This window comes from Pongo pygmaeus, chromosome 9, assembly GCF_028885625.2.
Source record: "Pongo pygmaeus isolate AG05252 chromosome 9, NHGRI_mPonPyg2-v2.0_pri, whole genome shotgun sequence".
Lineage (NCBI taxonomy): Eukaryota > Metazoa > Chordata > Mammalia > Primates > Hominidae > Pongo > Pongo pygmaeus.
Genome location: NC_072382.2, coordinates 63,513,042 through 63,527,976, shown reverse-complemented (window position 1 = coordinate 63,527,976; position 14,935 = coordinate 63,513,042).

Sequence of the window (14,935 nt, the reverse complement as noted above, 5' to 3'; positions counted from 1 at the left end):
TGGGATTACAGGCGTGTGCCACCAGGCCCAACTAATTTTTTTGTATTTTTGTAGAGATGGGGTTTCTCCATGTTGGCCAGGCTGGTCTCGAACTCCTGACCTCAAGTGATCCGCCTGCCTCGGCCTCCCAAAGTGCTGGGACTATAGGCGTGAGCCACCTCACCCGGCCAAAAAAACTGCAATTTCTTTCATATACATGTTGTGTATGATATGAGACAAGTTACAAAACTCTGATGAAAGAAGGACTCAATAAATGGAGAGAGATTCCATGTTCATGAATAGGAAGATTCAGTTATATTAATAGAGATGTTGTGAAAAGGAATCAAATAATAGCAAGATACTATTTTTTAATTCAAATTCAAAAAATACCTTTATAGAATTTCTAAAAATACAAAACAGTTCCTGAAATTAAAAACACAAAATACAGTGAGCTGCCTAAAGATCATATTAGATACTACCAAGCTAGGAGACAAGGCTAAGATTGTAAAAGGAATGAAGTCTTAAAAAGAAAAATTGGGCCTGGTGCAGTGGCTCAGACCTGTAATTCCAGCACTTTGGGAGGCCTGGGTAGGTGGACTGTTTGAGCTCAGGTGTTTGAGACCAGCCTGGGCAACATGACAAAACCCCATCTCTACATAAAACACACACACACACACACACACACACACACACACACACACACACACACACACAGAGTAGCTGGGCATGGTGGCTCATGCCTGTAGTCCCAGCTACTTGGGGGGACGAGATGGAAGGATCAATTGAGCCTTGGAGGTCAAGGCTGCAGTGCACCATGATCACACCACTGCACTCCAGCCTGGGAGACAGACTAGCCCCACAACTTCCAAACCTGATGAAATATGTTAAAACAGATTTAAAGACTTCTTTGAACCCCAAGTTGGATAAATATAAAAAAAAACTGTATCTAGGTTTATTATAGTCAACCTGCTGAAAATCAAATGCAAAGAGTAAAATAAACATAGGAAAAAGCACATTGCCTTCAAAAGAAATAAGACTTTGATGCCTTTTGGCCGGGTGCAGTGGCTCACGCCTGTAATCCCAGCACTTTGGGAGGCCGAAGTGGGTGGATCATGAGGTCAGGAGATCGAGACCATCCTGGCTCACACAGTGAAACCCGGTCTCTACTAAAAATACAAATTAGCCGGGCGTGGTGGCCGGCGCCTGTAGTCCCAGCTATTTCGGAGGCTGAGGCAGGAGAATGGCGTGAACCCGGGAGGCGGAGCTTGCAGTGAGCCGAGATCCTGACATTGCACTCCAGCCTGGGAGACAGAGCAAGACTCCGTCTCAAAAAAAAAAAGAAAAAAAAAAAATTACCAGCCTGGCTAACATAGTGAAACCTCGTCTCCAGTAAAAATACAAATAAATAAATAAATAAATAAATAAAAAGACTCGGTTGCCTTTTTAGCAAAGTTATAAAAGACAGAAGACAATAGGAAGATAATCTTCCACATGGGATTTTAAAGAAATCTGCCAACTTAGAATTTTATGTTTTTTTTTTTTTTTTTTTGAGACGGAGTCTCCCTGTCTCCCAGGCTGAGGTGCAGTGGCGCCATCTCGGCTCACTGCAACCTCCGCCTCCCGGGTTCACGCCATTCTCCTGCCTCAGCCTCCCGAGTAGCTGGGACTACAGGCGCCGGCCACCACGCCCGGCTAATTTTTTGTATTTTTAATAGAGACATTGTTTCACCGTGCTTGCCAGGATGGTCTCGATCTGCTGACCTCGTGATCCGCCCGCCTCGGCCTCCCAAAGTGCTGGGATTACAGGCGTGAGCCACCGCATCCGGCCTAGAATTTTATCTTTTAAAATTAAAGTAAACGCGGTGGCTCAAGCCTGTAATGCCAGCACTTTGGGAGGCCGAGGTGGGCGGATCACGAGGTCAGGAGATCGAGACCATCCTGGCTAACACAGTGAAACCCGGTCTCTACTAAAAAATACAAAAAATTAGCCAGGCGTGGTGGCGGGCGCCTGTAATCCCAGCTACTCCGGAGGCTGAGGCAGGAGAATGGCGTGAACCCGGGAGGCGGAGCTTGCAGTGAGCCGAGATCGCGTCACTGCACTCCAGCCTGGGAGACAGAGCGAGACTCCGTCTCAAAAACAAAAAAAGAAAAAAAAAGTTAAAGTAAAAACTTTTCAGACAAAAGCTGAGGAAATGTGTCACCAGAAGCCTTGTACTGTAAGAAATACTTAAGGGAATTCTTCATACTAAATGAAAATGACCCCATTCAGAAGCATTTAACTATAAATATGTAGATAAAATAAATAAATTTTTACTGTTTAAAAACACTAGTAACAATGCCAGGTAGGGATTAAAACATAGGTAGTAATAAAATGTGACAATAACATAAAGTGTGTGAAGGATATAAATGGAACCAAACTTGTAAAATTTTTTTTTTTTTTGAGATGGAGTCTCACTCTGTCACCCAGATTGGAGTGCAGTGGCACAATCTTGGCTCACTGCAACCTCCGCCTCCCAGGTTCAGGCAATTCTCCTGGCTCAGCCTCCTGAGTAGCTGGGATTACAGGTGCCCACCGCCACGCCTGGCTAATTTTTGTATTTCTAGTAGAGACAGGGTTTCATCATGTTGGTCAGGCTGGTCTCAAACTCCTGACCTCAGGCGATCTGCCTGACTCGGCCTCCCAAAGTGCTGGGATTACAGGCGCGAGCCACTGTGTCCGGCCAACTTGTAAATTTTTGACATAGTTCAGAAAGTGGCAAAAGTATTCATTTAAGGTAGGCTTTAATAAATCAAGGAATATGTTGTCATTTATTTGGTAACCACTAAATGATTAATAAAAGTATACATTACTCGAAGACCAAAACAGAAGAAAAAGGTCATAAGAAAAATATTTTGTTAATCCAAAAGAGAGTAAGGGAGGAGCAAGGAAGAAACAAAGGAATAGAATGAACAAATAGAAAATAAACAGAAGGACAGTAGACCCAAACTCAATTGTATCATTAAGTATAAACATTAAATATAAACGGGTGAATCACTGCAATTAAAAGATAAATACTCTGAGGTGGAAAGATCACTGGAGGTCAGGAATTCAAGACCAGCCTGGGCAGCACAGCAAGACCCTGTCTCTTAAAACATGGAAAAAAAAAATTAGCTGGGTGTGGTGGCATATGCCTGTAGTCCCAGCTATTTGGGAAGCTGAGGTGGGAGGATAGTCAGAGCCAAGGAAGTCAAGGCTTCAGTCAACCATGATCCAGCCACTGCACTCTAGCCTGGATGACAGAGCCAGACCCTGTCTCAAAAAATAATATTTATACTTTTTTAAAGGTCAACTATACGCTGTTTACATGGACCTGGCACGGTGGCTCATGCCTGTAATCCCAGCACTTTGGGAGGCCGAGGGGGGCGGATCGCTTGAGGTCAGGAGTTTGAGATCAGCCTGGCCAAAATGGTGAAACCCTGTCTCCACTAAAAATACAAAAAAATTAGCTGGGCATGGTGGTGGGCACCTGTAATCCAACTACTCAGGAGGCTGAGGCGGGAGAATCGCTTGAACCCAGGAGGTGGAGGTTGCAGTGAGCCGAGATCATGCCACTGCACTCCAGCCTGGGCAACAGAGTGAGACTCTGTCTCAAAAAGAAAAAAAAGAAAGAAAAGAAAAAAAAAAGCTGTTTATATACCCCAGGGGGAAAAATCCTTTTAAGTATAAAGTTAAGATACATTGAGAGAAAAAGAAAGAAGAAACATTGTATTTTGGTGTATGTTCCCTACACACTTGAAAATAATGTGCATTATGCAGTGGTTGGCTGTACTGTTCTATAAATGTCTATAAAGTCAAGTTGATTAATTGTACTTTTCAAATCTTTTATATCCTTAGTGAGTTTTTATCTGCTTGTTCTATCATTTCCTATAAGAGCTGATACCAAAGTTTTCAACTGTAGTTGTGGATTTGCACAGTTCTCCTTTTAGTTCTATTAATTTTTGCTTTTATATTTTAATACTGTCATTAAGTGCATAAATGTGCATATATACATATGTGTATATATATATGTTCATACATATATAAAAACAAAATAAGACACTAATGAAAGAAATATTACTAAAGTTAAATAGATTTCATGTAATAAAAAGAAATTGGAAGATTTAACAACTTTTAAACATGGAAATTTTAACAAGTACTTTGAATAGCAAAAATATAGACTATATTTGTTGAACATAGTAGATTTCAACTATAAATAAAATTTTAAAAGATTCCTGGAATTCTTAGATATTTTGAGATTGGACACTTATTTTTGAATAGCCCATGGGTCATAGAATTAATCACAATGAATATCAGAAAATATTTTACACTGAACAAACAGCAAAAAATTTACCACATATAAAAATGTGTAAGAAGCAGTTACAGCAGTGCCTAGAGAGAAATGTAAAATGTTAAATGTATGTATGAGAGAAAGGAGAATGATTGAAAATAAATTATGAAAGTCTCCAATTTAGGCTAAAAAAAAACAGGAAACAACCCAAATAAAGTAGGATAGATAAGATCTGAAAACAATGAAAGAGAAAGCGAATATACAATACAGAAACTTAACAAACAAAGCCTAGAGTGGTTCTTTGAAGATATTATTAAAATCAATAAATACATAGAAAAATTGATGAAAATAAGGGAGAGAGCACAAATTACGAATTTCAAGAATTCTACAGATAAAAAGCTAAAATGATATTATTAAATAATTTAGGGTAATGATTTTGACAACTGGGATAAAATAAAATAAATTATTGCACAAATAAAAGTTAATATTGAAATAAAAAATACAAATTCTTAATAGTTCCATATCTATAAAATAAATTACATTTGTAATTTATAAACTTTCTCCAGAGAAACCCTCAAACTTAAATGTTCTCACTCTTGAGCTCTTCTAAATATATAATTGAAAAATTATTAATTTTACAGAAGCACTTTGAGATCATAAAAATTTGACAGCATTTCCCAATTCATTTTATGAGCTAGCCTAACCTTGATACCAAAACTCAAAGAGGACATTCTAAGAAAGGAAAATTATAGATTACCATCTCTCATGAACCTAAACACAGTAATTCTATATTTAAAAATCCAGGGTTATGTAAAAAGAGTAATATATAATGACCAATAGGCTTTTTCCACTAATGCAAGTATATTCATTATCTATTATTGCATAATAAATTACTTCTTTTTTTTTTTTTTTTTTTTTTTTGAGACGGAGGCTCACTCTGTCACCCAGGCTAGAGTGCTGTGGTGCGATCTCAGCTCACTGCAACCTCCGCCTCCTGGGTTCAAGCGATTCTCTTGCCTCAGCCTCCCTAGTAGCTGGGACTACAGGCGCGCATCACCATGACCAGCTAACTTCTGTAGTTTTAGTAGAGACGGGATTTCACCATATTGGCCAGGATGGTCTCGATCTCTTGACCTCGTGATCTGCCTGCCTTACCCTCCCAAAGTGCTGGGATTACAGGCATGAGCCAACACACCCGGCACTTCAATTTTTCATGGTTTAAACAAAAAATATTTATTATCTCATAGTTTTTGTGGGTCAGAAGTTTGATAGTTGCTTAGAAAGGTAGATTTGGCTCTCAGGGTCTCTCATGAGGTTGCAGTTAAGATGTCAGCTGAGGCTGCAGTCATCTGAAGGTCTGAAGAGAACCAGATAGTTTTGCTCCCAAGGTGGCTTACTTACATGGCTGTTGGCAGGAGGCTTCAGTTGCTTGACATGTGGGAAAGGATGTATATTTTATGATTTTATTTACATAGAATTTCTAGAAATGACAAAATTATACAGACAGAACAAACAGAAAACATTTCAGAGATTGCCTGGGGATTGGAAAAATAAGAGCAATGAACCGCATAGGGGAATAATAAGGAAAGTTTTGGGGTAATAACTTGTGATAGTGATCGCACAACGGGATAAATTTACAAAAACTCATCAAACTGTACACTTGAAGTTGGTGAATTTAAGATATGTAAAACATGCCTCAATAAATTTGTTAAAACATCAATCAGTATAATTCACCACATGAACAAAATAAATGAGAGTCTTACAAGTGTCTTACGAGATGCAGAAAAAGTATTTGATAACATTTAGCTCTCATAAACAATGAAGTCTTACAGTAGATTAGAAATAGAAGAGAACTTTCTTAATCTGCTGAAAAGGTTGTTACCAAGAAAAAAAAAAAGCTAAAATTTAAAAAGGCTAACAACAAATGTTGTGGAGGATATAAAACATTTGGTACTCATGTATTGCTTGTGGTAACAGAAAACAGCACTATCATTATAATAAACTTTTGAAGTTTCTTATAAAGTTAAACAGACTTAATCTATGACCCAACAGTTCCTATCCTAAGGATTAACCCAAGAGAAATTAACTTAAGTTCACAAAAGGACTTGTATGGAAATATTTATAACAGCTTTATTTATAATAGCCCCAAACTAGAAACAGCTTAAATGTTCATCAAATAGGAGAGTGAATAAAAATTTATGTCATGCTAAAAATATTTTGCTCAGCAAAGAAGCCAAACACAAAATAATTCATGCTTTATGATTCCATGTATGTGAAATTTTAGAACAGCAAAACAAAAACATTAACAGAAATCAGCATAATGTTTGCGTATGTGGTGTGAGTAGTGACTGGAAGGAAGCAAGATAAAATTTGGGAGAATGTAGAAATGTTTTGTATGTTGATTGAGTTACTGGTTACAAGGATATACTAAAATTCATAAGATCTGTTCATTTTTACGTATATAAATTTTACCTAGATTTAAAACTCTTCAAAAATTTTATTTAAACATTTGCTACCTTCTCAATTCCATATTCAAAAGTAGGTTACGTTGCTTGTTCTTTGTTAATTATACTTTACAACCTGCCTCTGAGTTCACAGTACCAAGTCTTAATAACTTATGTGGGACCAAAGCAGTGGTCCCCAATCTTTTTGGCACCAGGGACCTGTTTTGTGGAAAACATTTTTTCCACAGACCGAGGTAGAGGGATGGTTTTGGGATGATTCAAGCATGTTACATTTATTGTGCACTTTATTTCTATTATTTTACAATGTAATATATAATAAAATAATTATAAACACCATAATGTAGAATCAGTGGGAGCCCTGAGCTTGTTTTCCTGCAACTAGATGGTCCCATCTGCAGGTGATGGGAGACAGTGACAGATCATCAGGCATTGGATTCTCAGAAGAAGCGTACAACCTAGATCCTTCACATGCACAGTTCACAATAGGGTTCGCACTCCTATGAGAATCTAATGCTGCCACTGATCTGACAGGAGGTGGAGCTCATGCAGTCACGCAAGCGATGGGGAACGGCCGTAAATACAGCAAGCTTCACTCGCTGGCTCACTGCTCAGCTCCTGCTGTGTGGCTCGTTCCTAACAGGCCACATACCTGTCTGTGGCCTGGGGGTTGGAGACTCCTGGGCTAAAGGATGTTTTTTAAAAAATTTGTTCTGAATTTTGCACATGTAAAACAAAATAAAAGCCTACAATATTCTATAGCTGAAATCCTACACAAAGGCAAAGTATTGAATATTCCCACTGATTTCACATAGGATAGGATATTCACTGTCACCGGTTTTATTCAGTTTTGTGCTGGAGATCTTAGCTCATATGACATGGCAAGAAAAAGAATTAAAAATAAACAATAGAAAAGATTAAAGAACTAAAACTGTCCTTATTTGCAGGAATATGATGAAGTACATAAGAAATATAAATGACTATTGAAATACTTAAGTAAATTTAGCAAGTTTGTTGGACACAAAGTCAATACATAAACAACTTTATTACTACATACTAATAATACTTATAAAATTAAGGAAAAAATTTCATTTACAAACAAAAAGTATTAAATACATGAGAATAAATCTAATGAAAAATGTTTAAGATCTTTACATTGAAAACTACCAAATATTTCTAAGAGAAATTTAGGAAGACATAAATAGTCAATATTCAAAAGTCAATGTGATTCACCATATCAATAGGCCAAAGAAGAAAAGCTATATGACCATATCAACTGATGCAAAAACAGATGCGCTTGACAAAATTTATTTTCTGTTTGTGACAAAAACACTCAGCAAACTAGAAAAAGGGGCCCCTTACTTACCTTGATGAAGAGCATCTGCAAAAAAACCATAAAGCTAGTATCACACAATGATTAAAGACTGAATGTGTTCCCTCTAAATTCCAGAACAAAACAAGGATATTAGCTCTCATCACTTCGGTTTGACATAGCACTGGAAGGCCTAGCCAGCATGATAAAATAAGAAAATAAAATAAAAGGCATATAAATTGAGAAGAAAAAAAATAACTGTCCCTATTTACAAATGACATAGATATCTACATTAAACAATCTCAAGGAATCTTTTTTACTTTTTATTTTGAGACAAGGTCTCAATCTGTTACCCAGGCTGGTGTGCAGTGGTGCAAACATGGCTCACTGTAGCCTTGATCTCCTGGACTTAAGCAAGCCTTCTACCTTAGCCCCCTAAGTAGCTAGGACTACAGGCGCACACCATTACACCTGGCTAATTTTTGTACTTACTAGTTTTTTGTAGAGATGGGGTTTCACCATGTTGCCCAGGCTAAGATATCTTTAAAAAACAAACAAACAGACTGGGCACAGTGGCTCACCCCTGTAATTTCAGCACTTTGGGAGGCTGAGGCAGGTGAATTACCTGAGGTTGGGAGTTCAAGACCACCCTGACCAACATGGAGAAACTCCGTCTCTACTAAAAATACAAAATTAGTGAGGCATGGTGGCACATGCCTGTAATCCCAGCTACTTGGGAGGGAGGCTGAGGCCGGAGAATCGCTTGAATCTGGGAGGTGGAGGTTGTAGTGAGCTGAGATCGCACCATTGCACTCCAGCCTGGGCACCCAGGCAACAAGAGCGAAACTCCATCTCAAAAAACAAAAACAAAAACCACCACTGACAGCAACAAAACTAGTCTCCTAAAATTAATCAATGATTTCAGCAAATCCTCAGGATAGAAAATCAATACACAAAAATCATTTTTATTTCTATACACTAGAAATGAACAAGTAGAAACTGAAGTGAAAAACTTAATGTTAACTATAATCACTCACAAGGAAAATTTAATAAGCTGGAATTCATTAACGTTAAATATATTCAATTAAGAGAGTGAAAATGTAAGCCATGGGCAGGGAAAAGATGTTTTTGGTGTACATATCCACCAACGGAATCCTAAACAGAATATAAAATGTTTTGGCAAAGCACTAAAGAAAAGTTAGATGACCTTCACAGAAATGGGCTAAAGATGTAAACAAACACATCACAAAAAGGATCACCAATAACTGAATGAAAATTTGCACAGTATTATAGAAAATCTGGCAAATGCAAAGTAAAACCATAATCAGATAGGACTGCACCTATACTGCTCTCTGAGAGGACTGACAATATCAAGTGTTGATGCTAATGTGGAGCAACTGGAATGCTCATTGGAATGCTCATATATTATTATACAGGAAGTTTCAATTTGTATAATTACTATAAAAACTGTTTGAAAGTATCTATAAACTCAGAACAAATTTATGTTTTATGACCTTGAATCCCTGAGTATATACCAAACAGAAATGATTGCTTATATTTATCAAAAACCTGGCCAAGAATATTCAAAACAGGTTTATTCACTGTATTCCCAAATTGGAAGGCGCACTAATGTACATCAATAGTGAAATAGATCAGATATATATACATATATGACCATTATATATTAATAGATCATATATATAAGTATAAAAAATAGCTAGAACTATACACTCGAAATTCATGATTGTGGTGGCTTCTGAGGAAGTAGAAGGGAGAATAAAATTGTAAGGAGGGGTCAAAGAGAGTTCTGAATTGGTCAGTAATCTTTTGTTTCCTTCATTTAGAAGATAAACAAAAAAACAGTATCACCCTTGGATCTAGGAAACAGTAATCTCTCCTCAGCCCTGAACTTTAAACTTTTTTACATAATCACAAATGCTCAAAAATATTTTATTTTAAAAATAATAAAATAATAATAAAACTCTCAAGTGTATTTTTAAAATGTGCACAACTCTTTTCATTTGCCATTACATTATTATATGATAGCGGTAATTAATATGATGAACTTGAAATATTTTATAATACATTTTGTGATAATGATTATTTCTCATATAAACAAAGATATCTTAAGCTCCGAAAATGTAAGCAACTGTCTAGAAGTAACTATGACAAAATATTAGCAATTTTCAGTTCTGAGTAGTGGAAATATAACTGTTTTATTAATCTAGTTGTATTTTAAGACAGTTTAGCATTTCAAAAAATATTGAGTGGTTAGTTTTATGATATGATACAATGGGTGCTAATAATTTTCTTCCTTATGCTATTACTTTTCTTTTCTTTTTTTTTTTTTTTTTGAGACAGAGTCTCGCTCTGTTGCCCAGGCTGGAGTGCAGTGGAGCAATCTCGGCTCACTGCAAGGTCTGCCTCCCGGGTTCACGCCATTCTCCTGCCTCAGCCTCTCCGAGTAGCTGGGACTACAGGTGCCCACAACCACGCCCGGCTAATTTTTTGTATTTTTAGTAGAGACGGGGTTTCACCATGGTCTCGATCTCCTGACCTGGTGATCCACCTGCCTCAGCCTCCCAAAGTGCTGGGATTACAAGCATAAGCCACCGCGCCCGGCCTGCTCTTACTTTTCTAAATTTTAATATAATTAACACATTTCATTTTATAATCAAAAAGGAAAATAGCATTCTAAAATTAAAAAGAACTGTTTGGAATAAGGATGATTTTAAGAACCTGATCCTTGCAGGGGCCTGATTAAGCCTTTTAATACTTAAAGAAAAAACTGACCAAACAGGCCTTGTTAGTCATTCACAGACATCCACCAGTAGCAACTAGGCTATGGAGGAAAGTGTGATGCTGGGGGTGCTGGGTTGGGGGTTTGGAATATAGAAGTTAAAGGGAGAAGGTTAGAATGGATCTGATTAAATTAGTGCAAAATAACTGCATGATCTAATCGGAGTGGATACTGGAAGGGGTGAATTGGCTGTTGGGAGACCAGCAATAAAGGACCCTAGGCTCCACGGACTCATCCCCTACCTTGTATGATGTTGTCATCTAGTATTTTAATTTTAGGCCAGGATTCCTCCACAAACTGGACATTATTTCTTAAATTTTATACCATGTTTGTTTAGAGTTTGTGACATATTTACAAATATATTTGTTCATCATTCCTTCAAAAAGTCCTTCAATCTATCATCCAGTTCACTAATTCTATCTTCAGTGGTATAACCTGACTTTCTTCAAATGGGTTTTGTATTTTCAATAATTAAATTTTTATTTTTAAGAATTTCTATGTGAACTTTTCTCAATTCTGCCTGGTTATTCCATGCTCATACTTTAAGCTGGTCTTATATTTATTTAATTATATTGTATTAGTCAGTTCAGACTGCCATAAGAAACACCATAGACTGGCTTAAAACAACATACGTTTATTTTCTCACAGCCCGAAGGCTGGAATTCTAAGATCAGGGTGCCAGCATTGCTGGGTTTGTGATGAGGCCTCTCTTCCTGGCTTGCAGGAGAAACTTTCTCACTCTGTCTTCATTTGGCAGAGGGACAGAGTGAGTTCTCTAGTGTCACTTCTTAGAAGGACACTAATCCTTTCAGACCAAGGCTCTATCCTTATAACCTCATTTAACCTCAATTACTTCCTCACTCCAAAAACAGTCAAGTTAAGGACGGGGGCTTTGACATATGAGTTTTGGGGAGATGCAATTCAGTCCATAGCACATATTAAATTTAATTACTTCAGTGTCCATGTCTTATATTCCAGTTATCTGTAGCTGTAAAGTTCCTATTTCTGTATTCTGTTTTTTCTGCTGGTTCTTGTGGATGATGCCTTGCTTCTTAGTATGTTTTGTGATTTTGTTTTACAGTGAGTTACTCATTTTTGTTGGAACTTTATCTGTGGGAGTTCTTGGAGGCCTGGATTGAGTATGCATTATTCCAGAGAGGATTTATATTTATGTCTCTCAGTCAATTAGCAGCCTAACAAGCAACCACTTTAAATAGTATCATCAGCTTGCATTTTTCTTTTTGTAGAATCATTGTAAAATCATTTGATGATCAGTTTGTGGTTACAAATTTTCAGATGATTATTTTCCCTGACACCCAACACCAAGGTCAAGACATGTATACAAGTTTTTTGTTGTCTCCTTTTTGTTGAGACAGGGTCCCACTTTGTCCCGCAGGCTGGAGTGCAGTGGCACGATCTCGGCTCACTGCAACCTCTGCTTCCCAGGTTCAAGCGATTCTCCCGCCTCAGCCTCTGAGTAGCTGGGATTACAGGCGCACGCCACCACACCCAGCTAATGTTGTCTCCTTTTTTTTGCAGTTTGTTTTTCTCATTCACCTTGCCCTTAGAGTGGGGTCCCAGCTTTACATAAGGGTCTCAGGTTTGATTTTTTGCTTTTAGTGGCCTTTGGCTTTGCTTTCTGTTCTCCGTGCATCACATGGCTGTGAAGGCAGGAGCCCCAGTTCTCTAGTATTTGGCAGGGTTTTCTAGGAGCTGCTCATCTCTCAGGGTTCCTGCTTTAACATTACTTATGGCTCTGTAGATTCCTTATAGTTTTTCTAGTTCAGAAAAATAATTAAAACGATGTGTGTTTTTAAAAAATACATTTAAAGTTGCATTTTTATGGCTCAGTTGGGAAAGTATGGTAAATTATTACACTAATAGTCCCCAGTGAATTATGTTTCCCTATGTCAGTGCTCCGTTGTAATGTGACTTGGATGTTACAGCTCTTATCATCCAGAGATGTTGACAATTTCTCCACCCCTTGAATCAGGGCTGACCTTTGACTTGTTTTGACCAGTAGAATGTGGTATAAGAGACACTGTATGACTTCAGAAGCCTTTCTGCTTCGTTTTTGCTTTTCTTGAAAACTTCCAACATCATATGAACAAGTCCTAGATGAAAGACCACAGTCTAGACGAGCGAGGCTGAGCCATCCCAGCCATCCAAGCTGAGATCTCACACATGGGAGTGATGACATCTAAAAATGGCCATTCTCCCTGCAATCTATTAACTGAATGTAGTTCCATGAATAAACTCAAGTAAGAGAAGCAGAATCTCCCAGCCAACTCACAGAATTGTGAGAAATAATAAATTATTATTGTTTTAAGCCACTAAGTTTTGGGGTGGTTGGTCACACATCAATGGAAACTGATACAAAAGGTCATTGCCATATGTATCCGCCCATATTGCTGGAAAAGGATGTCCCCAGTGTGGATATCAGAACCGAAGAGGGGTAATGATGGCATCCTTGTAGGGGAAGCAGGGCAGGGTGTGGTGAAGAGAAATTGCTTATGATAAAGACATTTATAAAATACACATTAAGAATAATGAGGCTGGGCACAGTGGCTCATGCCTGTAGTCCTAGCATTTTGAGAGGCTAAGGCGGGCAGATCATTGAGCTCAGGAGTTCAAGACCAGCCTGGGGATCATGGTGAAACCTCATCTGTACAAAAAAAGTACAAAAATTAGCCGGTTGTGGTAGCATATGCCTGTAGTCCTAGCTACTTAGGAGGCTGAGATGGGATGATGGCTTGAGCCCAGGAGGCAGAAGTTGCTGTGAGCTGAGATCATGCCACTGCACTCCAGCCTGGGCAGCAGAGCTAGACTCTGTCTCAAAACAAAACAAAACAAAAAAAGAATAATGGAAGTTTTAATCATAAAGGATGCTGGATTTTGTTGAATGCTTTTTCTGCGTCTATTGAGATGATCATATGATTTTGCTTTTAATTCTGTTTATGTGGTATATCACATTATTGACTTGCATATGTTAAACCATCCCTTCATCCCTGGTATGAAACCCACTTGAGCATGGTGGATTATCTTTTTGATATGATATTGGATTTGGTTAGCTAGTATTTTGTTAAGGATTTTAGCATCTATGTTCATCAAGGATACTGGTCTGTAGTTTTCTTTTTGGTTATGTTCTTTCCTGGTTTTGGTACTAGGGTGATGCTCGCTTCATGGAATGAATTAGGGAGAGTTCCTTCTTTTTCTATCTTGTGGAAGAGTGTCAAAATGATCGGTACCAATTCTTCTTTGAATGTCTAGTAGAATTCTGCTGTGAATCCCTCTGGCCCTGGACTTTTTTTGTTGGTAATTTTTAAATTACTATTTCAATCTCTCTGCTTGTTATTGGTCCATTCAGGGTATCTAATTCTTCCTGATTTAAGCTAGGAGGGTTGTATTTTTCCAGGAATTTATCCATTTCTTCTAGGTTTTCTAGTTTATGTTAATAAAGGTGTTCATAGTAACCTTGAATGACCTTTTGTATTTCAGTGGTGTCAGTTATAATATCTCCTGTTTTGTTTCTTAATGAGATTATTTGGATTTTCTCTCTTTTCTTGGTTAATCTTGCTAATGGCAAAATCATGGAATCAACCCAAATACCCATCAATCAACAAGTAGATAAAGAAACTGTGGTGTATTTATATGGTGGAATACTACTCAGCCATAATAAGGAATTAATTAATGGCATTTGCAGCAACCTGGATGAGATTGGAGACTATTATTCTAAGTGAAGTAACTCAGGAATGGAAAACCAAACATCATGTGTTCTCACCGATATGTGGGAGCTAAGCTATGAGGACACAAAGGCATGAGAATAATACAATGGACTTTGGGGAACTGGGGTGAAGGATGCTGGGATAAAAGACTACAAATAGGGTGCAGTGTATACTGCTCAGGTGATGGGTGCGCCAAAATCTCACAAATCACCACTAAAGAACTTACTCATGTAACCAAATACCACCTGCACCCCAATAACTTATGAGAAAAAAAAAGAATAATGGCAGCCAGTTTGTTCACTGTTGGAGAAGGGAATTAGACACAACTAGAATGAATCCAAGGTTTGGCC